Below are 14,815 nucleotides of genomic sequence, written 5' to 3'. Positions count from 1 at the left end.
ACTGGCTCCTTTTGTAAATATATTCATACATTTTATTTTTTACTTCATCTTTTATCTTTCTTATTTTATAATTATATTTTGTACCACAGAGTTGTCTTAAAGTTTGTTATACGTTGTGTATTATGGCAATAAAAACATTCTAATTCTAATTCTAATTCTTTGAGGTTGCTCTGGTGGAAATTTGACCCGTTTTTAATGATTTCTTGAGATCAGCTAAATCTATGAATTTTTCATCAATATTTCTGCAACTGAAGAACAGACTTGTGTTTTCAGAGCAGTAAGTGCTATTTGTTGGGGCAGAGTTTGTTTTTCATTCCATCCAAGGATTAACCAGGACAGAGAGTTTATTCAACAATATGGTAGAAAAAAGGTTTGGTTGGAATCAAAACAACAACAAAGATGGCCATTTTGAAAAGATTTGTTCAGATCAGCTGCAGCAACATTAATCACCAGAGTTAGCTGTCCTCTCATCATATGCTAACGGTCCTCATGAATTTAAGAGGATCGTTGTCTGTTCCTGATGGACTAAATGTGTTCTTCATTACAAACCATTACCAAGACCATTGAAACCGCCCAAACTAAGTCGACAGGGAGCTGTGGGAGTGGTTTCATTCAGGTATAAGATGGGCAAAAGCCTGAAAGGGAGTCCATTGGAACTGCAACACAACTGGGAAGTGGCTGCAAAGACTCTTTGGAGGAGATCATGTGAGGTAAAAATTTGAGCTCAATCTGACTTCTATTCTCTTTGCTCTCTGTTCCCCTTTCAGGTTTAATTTACAAAAACAGCATTAATTCTTGGAGCCATGTTTTCTTCAGATCTAACTCGGATCACTCCAATCAGAGACACTGATGAAGTCTTTGTGCATAAGTGCTTCTCTTTGGGGTTGTCCTGGATGGAATTAAAGTTTTGATATATTTCTTTAAATCAGCTAAATTTGTGAATTTGTCATGAACATTTCCCGAACTGAAGCACAGACTTGTATTCTGAGAGCAGTAAGTGCTATTAGTTGGGGTAATGTTGGTGATTTCAAAAGTCAATCACAAGGACAGCAGGTTCTATCAATTTTGGGGTGGTGGGAGTTAAGAAAGTAATCTAAAAGTCACAAATGTTACCTTAACTTGAGCACTAACTTGACTGTTGAATTCAGTAAGTGCTACTTGTTGGGGCAGTGCTGACTGACAAAAACAACAGGAGGTTTGGGAGCCATTTCTTCTTAGAATCTAACTCTGATCATTTCAATCAGAGACATTGATGATTCAACAACATCTTCTCTTTGGGGTTGTCCTGGTTGGAATATTGAGGAAAAATTAGTTAGCAGGATTAGTTGTGTAATGTATTAATTTGTCATCAGCATTTCCCCAACTGAAGCACAGACTTGTGTTGTGAGAGCAGTAAGTGCTATTTGTTGGGGTAATGTTGGTGATTTCAGAAGTTTTCCTTCCTTTACCCATTTCCCATTAGATTCTTAGAATCTAACTCAGACCACCTCAATCAGAAACACTGATGAATTATTTGTGCACAAGTGCTTCTCTTTGGGGTTGTCTTGGTTAGAGTTTCAACAAAATGATCAAGATTCCCATTTTGAACAGATTTCTCCTGATCAATTGAAACAACACTACCCTAATCACTAATCACCAGAGTTAGGTCAGAATGAAAGCTTAATGTGACTTGATGAGAGACATTGATGATTATTTTCTGCATGGATGTTTCTATTTTCTATGTTTTTTCCCCTTTCACTTTCTGGTCTTTCAGTCTTGGAGCCATGTTTTCTTCAGCTCTAACTCGGAACTCTCCAATGACACACACTGATGAATTTTTGTGAATAAGTGCTTCTGGATTCCTCTGGATGGAATATGGACAAAAGTTATAACCAGTTTCAGTAGATTTCTTGAGATCATGAATTTGTCATCGACAATTCCCAAACTGAAACACAGACTTGTGTTCTGGGAGCAGTGAGTGCTGTTTGTTGGGGTAATGTTGATGATTTCAAAAGTCAATCAAAGAGAGCTGAAGACTGACAAGGAAGGAATTCAAACCCATATGTGCAAAGCACAACGGATTAGCATTCCATCACCTTCACCACTTGGGCACCTCATGATGTTTTCTGGCTGTTGTAAAGTGAAAATGCCATCTGGGCATCTGGTCTCAGCAGTGGTGGATAACTGGTAGAAAATGAGGGAGTGAGTGGTTCAAACTAATTTGTTCAGTTAACTGAGTCATTCATGGATTGTGTATCTTTGAAAGATAACAGAGATGTTTAGATGTAGGACATCCAGAGACATAGCTGGGTGTGGTTGAACCACCATCCTTTCAGTTAAGAGCCAAACACATTTTCATCATCATGCTGATGATAATCATTATTTTCACACTTTGGTTCCATTTTTTCTTCCTGTCTCAATCTGATGTTCTTTTGATTTTGGCTCCATGAGTGTGACTGAGTGTTTTTGTTCCCATTTGTGTTACCTTCCTCTACAATAGTGTAATGGTTAGCACCCCGAATGGCTGCAATTCAACAGATGGGCTCATCCGGGATTTGAAGAATTTGAGAATTCCGAGATAATTTTGGTTGACAGGAGTGTTGAAGCAAGTAATCATCTGAATCAAGGAGACTAGACCAGAGACCTTCCATCCTTGTTTCTACACACATAGATTGCTGAAAGTTAAACTGCTTCCGCACAACAATAAGTTCTTGGGTTCAGTTCCCGGCCTGGAGCTGCATGTAGGGTGGAGCCAGGTGATCAGAATGAGGATGCAACTTTAAGGAGGAGATTGGAGTTGTTCTTTGGGTATTCAGACAGGAAGTGTAATTTCTCCTAACACGTAGCATGATTCTTGGACGTCAGGAGTGAAGGCAGTAACTCCAACAGTTCATCCAATATGACCAGGACTGTGGCAGCAAAACGAATAAGCATGAAAGAAGCAACAGACCGTTGTTGGCAGGATTTGAACCTGCGCGGGGAAACCCCAAAGGATATCAAGTCCATCGCCTTAACCACTCGGCCACAACAACCACGCACACCAACGCCAGCATTACTCAGCATTTTCCGGCCTAGATAGTTTCCTCCTCAAAGGAAACAGCACCTTCTTGTTGTGAGGAAGCACAGCTGCCAACTCAGACATCTGGAGAGAATTGGACCTGGTAGACCTCCAAGCCTACCTTGGAAGTAATACAGACAAACCAGGTTCAGTCTAAATAGTTCCAGTTTTGTTGTTGCTTCTGTCTGCAGAACTCAAAGGTATCTGGCAGGACCATGATTGCCTTTTGAGCTTCATTAAAAGAGTGCACTCTACTGTGGAGGTCATGAGAAAAAAGTGGGAGGAGTCTTTGATCTCTGTGATGTCATTAGAACCTTTGTGACATCACAGAATCAGCATCTCCTTTGATGGTTACTGATGGAACAGGAAAAGGAGATGCTCTTTGCTCTTTTTCCCCTTTCAGTGTTAATTTACAAAAACAGCATTAATTCTTGGAGCCATGTTTTCTTCAGATCTAACTCGGATCACTCCAATCAGAGACACTGATGAAGTCTTTGTGCATAAGTGCTTCTCTTTGGGGTTGTCCTGGATGGAATTAAAGTTTTGATAGATTTCTTTAAAACAGCTAAATTCGCGAATTTGTCACGAACATTTCCCGAACTGAAGCACCAACTTGTATTCTGAGAGCAGTAAGTGCTATTAGTTGGGGTAATGTTGGTGATTTCAAAAGCCAATCACAAGCAGATGAGGTTCTATCAATTTTTGGGTGGTGGGGGTTAAGAAAGTAATTTGAAAGTCACAAATGTTACCTTAACTTGAGCACTGACTTGGCTGTTGAATTCAGTAAGTGCTACTTGTTGGGGCAGTGCTGACTGACAAAGACATCTTAGAATGCATCACTGATCATTTCAATTAGAAAGACTGATGACGTCCTTTTGTACAAGTGCTTCTCTTTGGGGTTGTCCTGGATGGAATTAAAACCAGTTTAAATACATTTCTTAAAAGCAGCTGAATTTGTCATCAACCTTTCCTGAACCGAAGCACAGACTTGTGTTCAGAAAGTAGTACATGCTCTTTGTTGGTGCTGTGTCAATGAATAACACAAATTCAAATCTCTAGTTTTGGTTGGAATTGGTTGGAAAACAAAAGAAAACAAAAAAAGCAAAGATTCCCATTTTGAACAGATTTGGTCAGATCAGCTGCAGCAACACTCCCCTAATAACCAATCACCACAGTGAGCTGCCGTCTCACCATATGCTAAAGGACGTCATGAATTTAAGAGGATTGTTGTCTGTTCCTGATATGAACCATTACCAAGACCATTGAAACCGTCTCAACAAAGTAGACAGGTGGGAGTGGTTTCATTCAGACACAACAGGGAAGTGGCTGCAAGACTCTTTGGGGGAGATCATGTGTGAGCTATTTAACCCGGATCACTCCAATCAGAGACACTGATGAAGTCTTTGTGCATAAGTGCTTCTCTTTGGGGTTGTCCTGGTTGGAATTTGGACAAAAATGATGAGCAATGCCATTCCTTCTCCGTCAATCACCCCAACCGCATCTGCTATCAATGATATGGGGGGTGAGGATTAAGAAAGTAATTTGAAAGTCACAAATGTTACCTTAACTTGAGCACTGACTTGACTGTTGAATTCAGTAAGTGCTACTTGTTGGGGCAGTGCTGACTGACAAAAACAACCACATCTTCTTAGAATACAAGTCCGATCGTTTCAATTAGAAACACTGATGCCTTTTGTATCAGTGCTTCTCTTTGGGGTTGTCCAGGATGGAATTAAAAAAAAAACAGTTTTCTTCAGATCAAATGAATGAGTCATCAATATTTCCCGAACTGAAGCACCAACTTGTGTTCTGAGAGCAGTAAGTGCTATTAGTTGGGGTAATGTTGGTGATTTCAAAAGTCAATCACGGGTACAGCAAGTTCTGTTAATTTTGGGGTGCTGGGAGTTAAGAAAGTAATTTGAAAGTCACAAATGTTACCTTAACTTGAGCACTAACTTGACTGTTGAATTCAGTAAGTGCTACTTGTTGGGGCAGTGCTGACTGACAAAAACAACGGGAGGTTTGGGAGCCATTTCTTTTTAGAATCTAACTCTGATCATTTCAATCAGAGACATTGATGATTCAACAGCATCTTCTCTTTGGGGTTGTCCTGGTTGGAATATTGAGGAAAAATTAGTTAGCAGGATTAGTTGTGTAATGTATTAATTTGTCATCAGCATTTCCCCAACTGAAGCACAGACTTGTGTTCTGAGAGCAGTAAGTGCTATTTGTTGGGGTAATGTTGGTGATTTCAGAAGTTTTCCTTCCTTTACCCATTTCCCATTAGACTCTTAGAATCTAACTCAGACCACCTCAATCAGAAACGCTGATGAATTATTTATGCAAAAGTGCTTCACTTTGAGGTTGTCCTGGTTAGAATTTCAACAAAATGATTCCCATTTTTAACAGATTTCTTCAGATCAGTTGAAACAACACTACCCTAATCAGTAATCACCAGAGTTAGGTCAGAATTGAAGCTTAATGTGACTTAGCCAATTCAATGAGAGACATTGATGACTATTTTCTCCATGAATGTTTCTATTCTCTTTGCTCTCTTTTTCCCCTTTCATTGTTAAATGGCAAAAACAACAATAAGTCTTGGAGCCATGTTTTCTTCAGATCTAACTCGGATCACTCCAATCAGAGACACTGATGAAGTCTTTGTGCATAAGTGCTTCTCTTTGGGGTTGTCCTGGTTGGAAATTGGACAAAAAAGATGAGGAATGTCATTCCTTCTTTTTTTCAATCACCAGGACAGCAGGTATTATCAGTGATATGGGGGGGGGGGGTGAGGGTTGAGGAAGTAATTGAAAGTCACAAATGTTACCTTAACTTGAGCACTAACTTGACTGTTGAATTCAGTAAGTGCTACTTGTTGGGGCAGTGCTGACTGACAAAAACAACAACATCTTCTTACAATACAATACCGATCATTTCAATTATGAAACACAGACGACTTCCTTTTGTACAAGTGCTTCTCTTTGCGGTTGTCCTGGATGGTATTAAAACCAGTTTTGATAGATATCTTCAGATCAGCTGAGTGAGTGAATTTGTCATCAACATTTCCCGAACTGAAGCACAGACTTGTGTTCTGAGAGCAGTAAGTAAATCTGATTTACATCCAAACCCCAGCAAAGCTCTGCTGGGTTTGGATGCAGGATGTCCTGTTTACAAGACAGACACTTTAAGCAGCTAAGCATCAGGACTTTCAGTGTTTCAGTGAATTTTAGTGTGGGTGGCCAAAAGTCGACCAAAATACCTTTGTCCCCAAACACACCTTGCTGCGGTAGATGTGAAAGAGAAGCAGTTTCTGTCAGAAGTGGGATTTGAACCCACGCCTCCAGGGGAGACTGCGACCTGAACGCCAGCTGCAGAAGGATCGTTTGACCTGCCACAAGAAAATGGCAGAATGTTGTTGGCTGTTGTACAAGTACTTCGCTTTGGAGGTCCTATGAGCAGAGTGGCGCAGCGGAAGCGTGCTGGGCCCATAACCCACAAGGTCGATGGATCGAAACCATCCTCTGCTAATGGCTTTTTAGCAACAGCTAGCTGTTCACTATCCAAAGTTTGTTGTATTTGAAGATGACATCATTACAATAGTAATGCCATACTGAAGCTGCACTAGCTGAAGAGGGAAGATCTTCAGTACAGTATTAACCTTGCTTGTTTTAACTCCCAGCAGTTTTCCTTAGCAGTGGAAGTAAAGCAAATTTCGAATGTTGTTTTAGTGCCGAGTACCCAGTCTGCCTCCTTCGATCTATTCACTTTTTTTTCCCCAAAGCTTAGCTTGCATGCCAGCCCAGGGGAATTAGCTCAAACGGTAGAGCGCTCGCTTAGCATGTGAGAGGTAGTGGGGCTCATCTGCATAGCAGTGAAAATTAGTTCCAGTTTTGTTGTTGCTTCTGTCGGCAGAACTACGTTTGACTACGTTTGTGTTTTGAGCTTCAACTTTTTGCAACAAGATACCAATCTTCCAAAAGCTCAATCAGCTGCTCCAGGTGAGGCTTGAACTCACAACCTCGGCATCACTCTGCAAGTTACTGTCTTATAAGTACCGCGCGCTAACCGATTGCGCCACTGGAGCCTGTGACTTGTCCCCCCTGAAACGTTCTGTGAAACAAACAGTAACACCCGAAATGGCTCAGTTGGGAGAATGTTGGACTGAAAATCTGGTCCCTGTAAACAGCCCTTTTTTATGTGGACATGCACAGAGCCTGCTGAGGAAAGCCTGGGTCGACAAACCAAGTTGATAACGTTGTGATACTCGTTATCTCTGGTTGGAGCTTTCGACTGTCGAGCCAGATGACCCAAACAAAAGCCCGGCTCTGTTGAGATACTCCTCCTTAAGATACTCCTCTGCTCTCATCGTAAGGGTTAGGGTTAGTGGAGATGCCGGGGATTGAACCCGGGGCCTCATACATGCAAAGCATGCGCTCTCCCACTGAGCTACATCCCCTGCATGGTGCGGTAGCTTTAGCAGTTCCCCAGACTATAGGAAGAAGAGGAGACAGCGATCCAGAAGTCTAATAATGTGAAAATGAAAAGTTTGGTGCTTTTAGTATTTCCATAAACATTTTGTGACTTCTAACTTTCCCTGCACAGTTTTGCAGTCTCAGTCCTCATGAAGTCTTTTTTCATCTAGCAGAGAGACAAACACTTCAGGTCCATTCAGAGAACATGGTGGGCTGGGTGACACCATCACCAGAAATGGGTCATGTGTAAAACCATAGGAGTACAAATGAACGGTAACAAAAAAAAATGTTCAAGTATCTGAATATGGGGCATCAAGAATTATGGCAGGAACCTGTGACAAAGCTTTTGAAATTCCTTCCACCTGCCTCTAACAAAATGTTAATGAAATATACCAAACTTAACTGATGAAGTAACATCATGTTCTATCTGTCATCAACTTTACTGGTCCATGATTATGATGCATATACGGCTTTTTATTTGCACGTGCACAGCGTGATTATATATATTTTTATCTTGGCAGGTGACCGATTGTCTGCTAGTTTGTTCGCACGACTTTGGCAGCTGTGAAAGTATCTCCAGGAGTAAAATGATTAAATCGCGTCGTCTTTTTAATTGTCAATCTCCATATTATACCACAGGCCCTTTATGGTGCATGTACTTATCTTTATTTGCATTTGTATCTGTATACACACACACACCACCTTTTCCAGCCCTCATGGTTCTTGGGGAATCCATACATGCTGTAACTCTTCTCGGACTGATTGGAGCATCCAAACGCTGCACAGCCAACCATGGTATGATACTGATCTACAAAATGTTAGTTGTAACCAATGAACCATGACACAACTGAACAAACTTTTCCGATTGCAGCCTGCTATTCCAGCTAGAATTATCCTAAATATCTGCCTTTAGGGCCATCGTGAATGATTTCTAAATATCTTTGAAACCTGTTGATGGTGAACTCAGAGGTTGTTAAAGGGGCCTTTTCCCAAAGCTTAGCTTGCATGCCAGTACAGGGGAATTAGCTCAAATGGTAGAGCGCTTGCTGAGCATGTGAGAGGTAGTGGGACTGGTATCTGCTATCTGGGGCTTTGCTTGGTTTCACCTCCTCAACCAAAGTTGAAGCTGTACCAGAAGGAGAACGTTACGTTTTCACTGTTATGATCTGACTTCTGCAGACAGGATACTGAGATCGGACTTTCAGAACAAAGTATCATAGGTACAGCACACAGCTGAAACGTTTCCTGTTCAGGATGGAATACGGCACCTCACTCAGTGCTTGTCCAGTGTCTTTTGTTTCTTTCAGAATTCAAAATAACTGACTATGCTCTACTCTGCATTGCCATCATATTGGAGGTGGGTTTGTCTATGCAGTCAGCATTGGTGGTTCAGTGGTAGAACTCTTGCCTCTCATGCCAGAGGCCCGGGTTCAATTCGTGAACTTCTGACTTAAGGTCCATATTGAATGATCATTGAAGATTTTAACAACCAGCCTCTACAGTCCTCCGCTCTACCAACTGAGCTATCTCAAGGTTGTCACAGTTAAGCAAGACTGTGTGACTCTGTGGTAAATGGTAAATGGTAGCGCGTCTGACTCCAGATCAGAAGGTTGCGTGTTCGACTCACGTCAGGGTCAGATCATCTGTTTGCACCTTTTGGTAAACCCTCACATACTCTGTGGTGCAGCAGGAAGTGTTTTTCTGATGATCCATTTCATTTCTTCACATCACAGACAATTTTAAAATTCCAGGAGGACTATTGGACTATCATTCACAAGACATTAGAGAACTTCATTCACAGTTTGTTTTTCCACAGAGGAAGTGAAGTCACACACCACATGATGTTTCTCTTTCCTGCTCCTCGTTAATATAGTGGACAGTATCTCTGCCTGTCACACAGAAGACTTCAAACCTTCAAACTACTGATGCACCGATATGAAATTTTTCCCCGATACCGTTATCAATATCTGTTAAAAATATTTTCCCTGACCGGGAATCGAACCCGGGAAAAAGTGGGAGGAGTCACTTAACTGCACAGTCTTCTTGTCTCTCATTGGAACAGCCTGAAGTTTTGTGGAGGTGAAACCAAACCAGATACCATCCACAAGACATTTTCAGTGCCCAGTTTTATTTTCACTGCAGTTACTCATGTTAACCACTCTGAGACAGTTTTAACAGCTTAAGAGTTTAAAATAAGAGTTTTCATTTAAGAGCAGTTAAAACAGACCAGGAACACTGAAGTAAGGGGCAACATCTGTTGCGCAGTCGGTCAGTGCAGTGAAAATTAGTTCCAGTTTTGTTGTTGCTTCTGTCTGCAGAACTCAAAGGTATCTGGCAGGACCACATTTGTCTTTGGAGCTTCATTGACAGTGTGCACTCTGTGGAAAAAATGGGAGGAGTCTTTGATCTCTTTGATGTCATTAGAACCTTTGTGACAGACCTTTGTGTTTTCTTCCTCTACGATAGAGACACAAACTGGCAGTACTGATGCTGAGCTGCTTAAAGTGTCTGTCTTGTAAACAGGACATTCTGCATTCAAACCCCAGCAGAGCTTCGCTCTCAGTCAGAGTTGACCTCACCCGAAGTACCCCATAACTCTTGCCAAATGACTTTTTATGACCTGCTTGTTTTGACCTACACATAGAAATAGAATAGAAATACCAGAACGAAAGACAAAGAATTAATCAGTGTCTCTGATTGGAGTGAATCAATAGATTCTGTAATTGAAGTCATCTAACGTCTAAGAAGACATCAATTCCATGACTTGTTGTGTTTGGTAGTTAACACAGCACCAAAAAATAACACTATTAAATTCAAAACTCAAGTAAACGTTGAGGTTGCGTAATTAATTGCGACTTTCACTTTGTGGTGGCAGTTATGGCTCCCACCAAACCTGCTGTTGCCTTTGTCAGTCAGCACTGCCTCAACAAGGAGCACTTAGTGAATTCAACAGCCAAGTCAGTGCTCAGGTAAGCTCCCACTACCTCTCACATGCTAAGCGAGCGCGCTACCATTTGAGCTAATTCCCCTGTACTGGCATGCTAGACCCTTTAAAAAGGCTCCTTTAACAACCTCTGAGTTCACCATCAACAGGTTTCAAAGATATTTAGAAATCATTCACAATGTCCTTAAAGGCAGATATTTAGGATAATTCTAGCTGGAATAGCAGGCTGCAACAGGAAAAGTTCTGCATTTCTCTGTGGCGCAATCAGTCAGCGTGTTCGGCTGTAGCTCAGTGGTAGACGTTCACCAAAACAAAAGGCCACTCAAGGCAGAACCACTGCTCAGTCTCAAGACCAGGCCGTGCTCAGACCACATCTTCAACAAACATGACGAGGTGACAAACATGTGGGAGACCTAGAATCCATGATGTGTTCCACCAATAGACTGTAACTGCACGCTAGTGGTCAATTAGAATAATGAACGTGGATAGAAGATAATATAATACATAATTAAAAAAACAAAACTCTGTCTTCTGCTCTATAAGACATTACTGGGACAAGATTCCATCGCCTTTGAAATGATTCAGTTGCCTTTGAAGTGACTGTGATGTCATTGGCTCCCCATAATTCCATGTAAATACCAGCTGGCAGACAGAGTCACATCACAGTACATGCACAGGAGAATTACAGCGAAGCACACTGACAAACACAAACATCATGCCAAAGAGGATGAAGATCCCACAAGTTCACAACAAGTGAACTAAACATAGACATCCTGTCTAGACAAAGTTGTTTTGGTCAGCTTTTGACCGCCCACACTTTTAAAAGACCAAAATAAAAAAAATAAATAAAAAAAGATGATGTTCAGTTGTGTAATGGTTCATTGGTTACAACTAACATTTTGTAGATCAGTATCATACCATGGTTGGCTGTGCAGTGTTTGGATGCTCCAATCAGTCCGAGAAGGGTTTCCACATGTATGGATTCCCCAAGAACCATGAGGGCTGGCAAAGGAGGTGTATGTGTTTGTGTGTGTGTGTGTGTATGTGTATACAGATACAAATGCAAATAAAGATAAGTATATGCATCACAAAGGGCCTCTGATATAATATAGAAATTGTCAATTAAAACAAGGTATTGATTTAATAATTTTACTCCTGGAGATACTTTCACAGCTGCCAAAGACGTGAGAACAAACTAGCAGACAATTGGTCACCTGCCAAAATAAAAATATATGTAATCACACTGTGCATGTGCAAATAAAGATCAGTATATGCATCACGGTACCACTTTGGCTTCGTTTAGAGAACATATGCTGACGGCTGGGGAATTAGCTCAAGTGGTAGAGCGCTTGCTTAGCATGTGAGAGGTAGTGGGATTGATGCCCGCTGAAGCAGCTCAGAGCCTCTGTGGTTAGATTAAGGTCCAAAGAAGATGTAGATCAGTGCTAGACGTTCATTAAAAAAAGGCCACTCAAAGCAGAAACACTGCTCAGGCTAAAGACCAGACTGTGTTCAGACCACATCTTCAGGTAAACTTTAACAGGAGGAGGTCGCGTGGGTTCAAATCCCATCCTTGTTGGTACATATTTGCCCATCAAAGTGAGTCCACAATACACAAAGACTGCCTGATTAGATCGCACATAGGCTCAAAATTTGCATTTCTTCACACGTGTAGCGTGGACAAATACAGGTTGTTTCCATTTTCCAAGGATGGCGTAGCAACATTTCTACATGTTGATGTCTGTTATATCTATAACATCAGGTGGTTCTGACCACACCAGACGACCAGTCTGTCCACCTGTTGTCTGTAGGCAGACTCATCACTGTGCTGGATGAGGCTGATGGAAAAAATGGTCTCCTTCGAGCCAGATTTGAACCAGCAACCTAAGGATTTCAATGATGAACCACTACAGTCCTGCGCTCTACCAACTGAGCTATCGAATGGTCAACTCGCTCCGATTTGGTGATGTGACTTATGTACTGTCCAACCTACAGACACAGGTAGATGAAGAGTCCTACATGAGTGAGTGAAGACCAAGTGAAGCTGCTGCTGGCTATCAGGAGGTATTTAGAAGTAAAATTTCCCCTTAAAACAGCAATTTTTAAATTGTAAAAATTTTGCATGGTGATCCACACAGAGGAAGGCAGAGAGCATCCTAAAATACTCTGACCGTCCACTTCATACCATCCTAGTGGATCAGAGATCAATAATCAGCCATTGGTGGTTTTTCTGCTGCTCTTATTTTCTTTTCTTGTGGTTGTCCTGCAGAGTTGGTTGTCTGACTGTTCTCTGTGTTATTGATACAGTTAAAAAGCTTTGTGAGCTCTTGACGTGTTTCGTGGCTTCTTTGGTCACATTTGCTCCCTTTGTGTCTGACAGAGATCCTGAACCTTCCCATTGCTGGATGTACTCCTGTGATGAGAACCTGTCAGTGCTCAGGTTAAGGTAACATTTGTGACAAAAATTCAAACGTTCACAACCCCCACTCCCCAAACATTGATAAAACTTACTGATCTGAACTCACCAACACGACCCCAACTAATAGCACTTACTGCTCTCACAGCACAAGTCTGTGCTTCAGTTGGGGAAATGTTGATGACAAGTTCATGAATTTAGCTGATCTCACAAAATTACTAAAACTAGATGTCGAACTAAAACTACTAAAACTGATTGTCCAAATTCCAGCCAGGACAACCCCAAAGAGAAGCACTTATGGACAAGAATTCATCAGTGTCTCTGATTGGAGTGATCCGAGTTAGATCTGAAGAAAACATGGTTCCAAGAATTAATGCTGTTTTTGTAAGTTAACACTGAAGGGGAAAAAGAGAGCAAAGAGAATAGAAGTCACATTCAGCATTTTTTACTGCACATATGATCTCCTCCAAAGAGTCTTTGCAGCCACTTCCTTGTTGTGTCACCGTTCCAATGGACTCCCTTTCAAGCTTTTGCCCATCTTATACCTGAATGAAACCACTCCCACAGCTGCCTGTCTACTTAGTTTGGGCGGTTTCAATGGTCTTGGTAATGGTTTGTAATGAAGAACACATTTAGTCCATCAGGAACAGACAACGATCCTCTTAAATTCATGAGGTCCGTTAGCATATGGTGAGAGGACTGTTAACTGCAGTGATTAGTGTTGCTGCAGCTGATCTGAACAAATCTTTTCAAAATGGCCATCTTTGTTGTTGTTTTTATTTCAACCAAAACTTCTTTTCTACCAAATGGTTGCATAAACTCTCTGTCCTGATTAATGCTTGGACGGAATGAACAACTTTTGAAATCACCAACTCTGCCCCAACTAATAGCACTTACTGCTCTGAAAACACAAGTCTGTGCTTCATTTGGGGAAATGTTGATGAGAAATGTATGCTTTTAACTGATCTCAAGAAACATTTCAACCAGAGCAAGCTCAAAGAATTAGTTAGAATTAGAATGCTTTTATTTTCATCATACACGATGTATAACAAACTTTAAAGACAACTCTGTTCTGCAAAATGCATTTATAAAATAAGAAAGACATAGTAAAAAAAAGTTTGAATAAATTTACAAAAGGAGCCACTAAGAATATATGTACAGTTGAGAATTAGCATGACTGCAGAGAACGGTGGAAATAAATATAATGTCCACTAAGGGGAGCACTGATCCACATGTCACCTCCAGTTAAAGTAACATTTGGGACTTCAAAAAAATTCTTTAGAGGTCACAAACTTTTCCCCTAAGAAGTAGCTATGACTGAATCCAACAGTCAAGGTAAGAAGAAAGAAAGGACACATTGACAGAACCACTGTGCTTCATACCAGGACACAGCAGTGTGACTCATGAATCTTCATGAATCATGACTTTCAAACTACTTTCTTCACCCCCACCCCCAAAAACACTGATAAAACTTGCTGTCCTTGTGATTGACTTTTGAAATCACCAACTCTGCCACAACAAATATCACTTACTGCTCTCAGAACACAGAGCTGTGCTTCACTTTGGCTAATGTTGGGGATGAATTCAGGCAGTCAGCTGATTGCATAGAAGAATCTAAATAAATGGCAATCTTTATCTATTTTTCTTTTTTTTGTTGACTATCAAACAAGAACAACTCCAAAGAGAAGCACTGATGCAGAAAATAATCATCAGTGTCTCTCACTGAATCCACCAAATCACATAAAGCCTTTGTTTCAGATTAATCTTTGTGCCACCGTTGCAATGGACTCTCTTTCAGACTTACTTATTTTATTTTACTCACCTGACTTATCTTAAACTAAAATGATGCACCCTGTCCTCCTTCAGCAGAAAGTTTCAATTCCAGCCACATCTCACATCACAAGTCTGTGTTTCAGTTCAGGAAATGCTGATGACAAATTTGTGAA

At 41.0% G+C, this 14,815-nt stretch overlaps 4 non-coding genes across 4 annotated transcripts; all 4 read right to left on the bottom strand.

Moving 5' to 3' along the window:
* Positions 1–2,929: 2,929 nt before the first annotated feature.
* trnas-uga (transfer RNA serine (anticodon UGA)) lies at positions 2,930–3,011 on the bottom strand. The gene has a single exon. It is a non-coding gene; the product is annotated as a tRNA-Ser (tRNA).
* A 4,016-nt stretch (positions 3,012–7,027) lies between these two features.
* Positions 7,028–7,121, bottom strand: trnai-uau (transfer RNA isoleucine (anticodon UAU)). The gene is made up of 2 exons: positions 7,084–7,121; positions 7,028–7,063 (listed from the first exon to the last, which is right to left on the bottom strand). It is a non-coding gene; the product is annotated as a tRNA-Ile (tRNA).
* Positions 7,122–7,421: 300 nt separating this feature from the next.
* Positions 7,422–7,493, bottom strand: trnaa-ugc (transfer RNA alanine (anticodon UGC)). The gene has a single exon. It is a non-coding gene; the product is annotated as a tRNA-Ala (tRNA).
* Positions 7,494–12,309: 4,816 nt separating this feature from the next.
* trnay-gua (transfer RNA tyrosine (anticodon GUA)) lies at positions 12,310–12,397 on the bottom strand. The gene is given in 2 exon segments: positions 12,310–12,345; positions 12,361–12,397. It is a non-coding gene; the product is annotated as a tRNA-Tyr (tRNA).
* Positions 12,398–14,815: the final 2,418 nt, after the last annotated feature.

Source organism: Echeneis naucrates, chromosome 2 (assembly GCF_900963305.1).
Source record: "Echeneis naucrates chromosome 2, fEcheNa1.1, whole genome shotgun sequence".
In the NCBI taxonomy this organism is placed as follows: domain Eukaryota; kingdom Metazoa; phylum Chordata; class Actinopteri; order Carangiformes; family Echeneidae; genus Echeneis; species Echeneis naucrates.
Note: the sequence above shows the minus strand (reverse complement) of the source record. Positions and strands in the feature narration are given on the sequence as shown.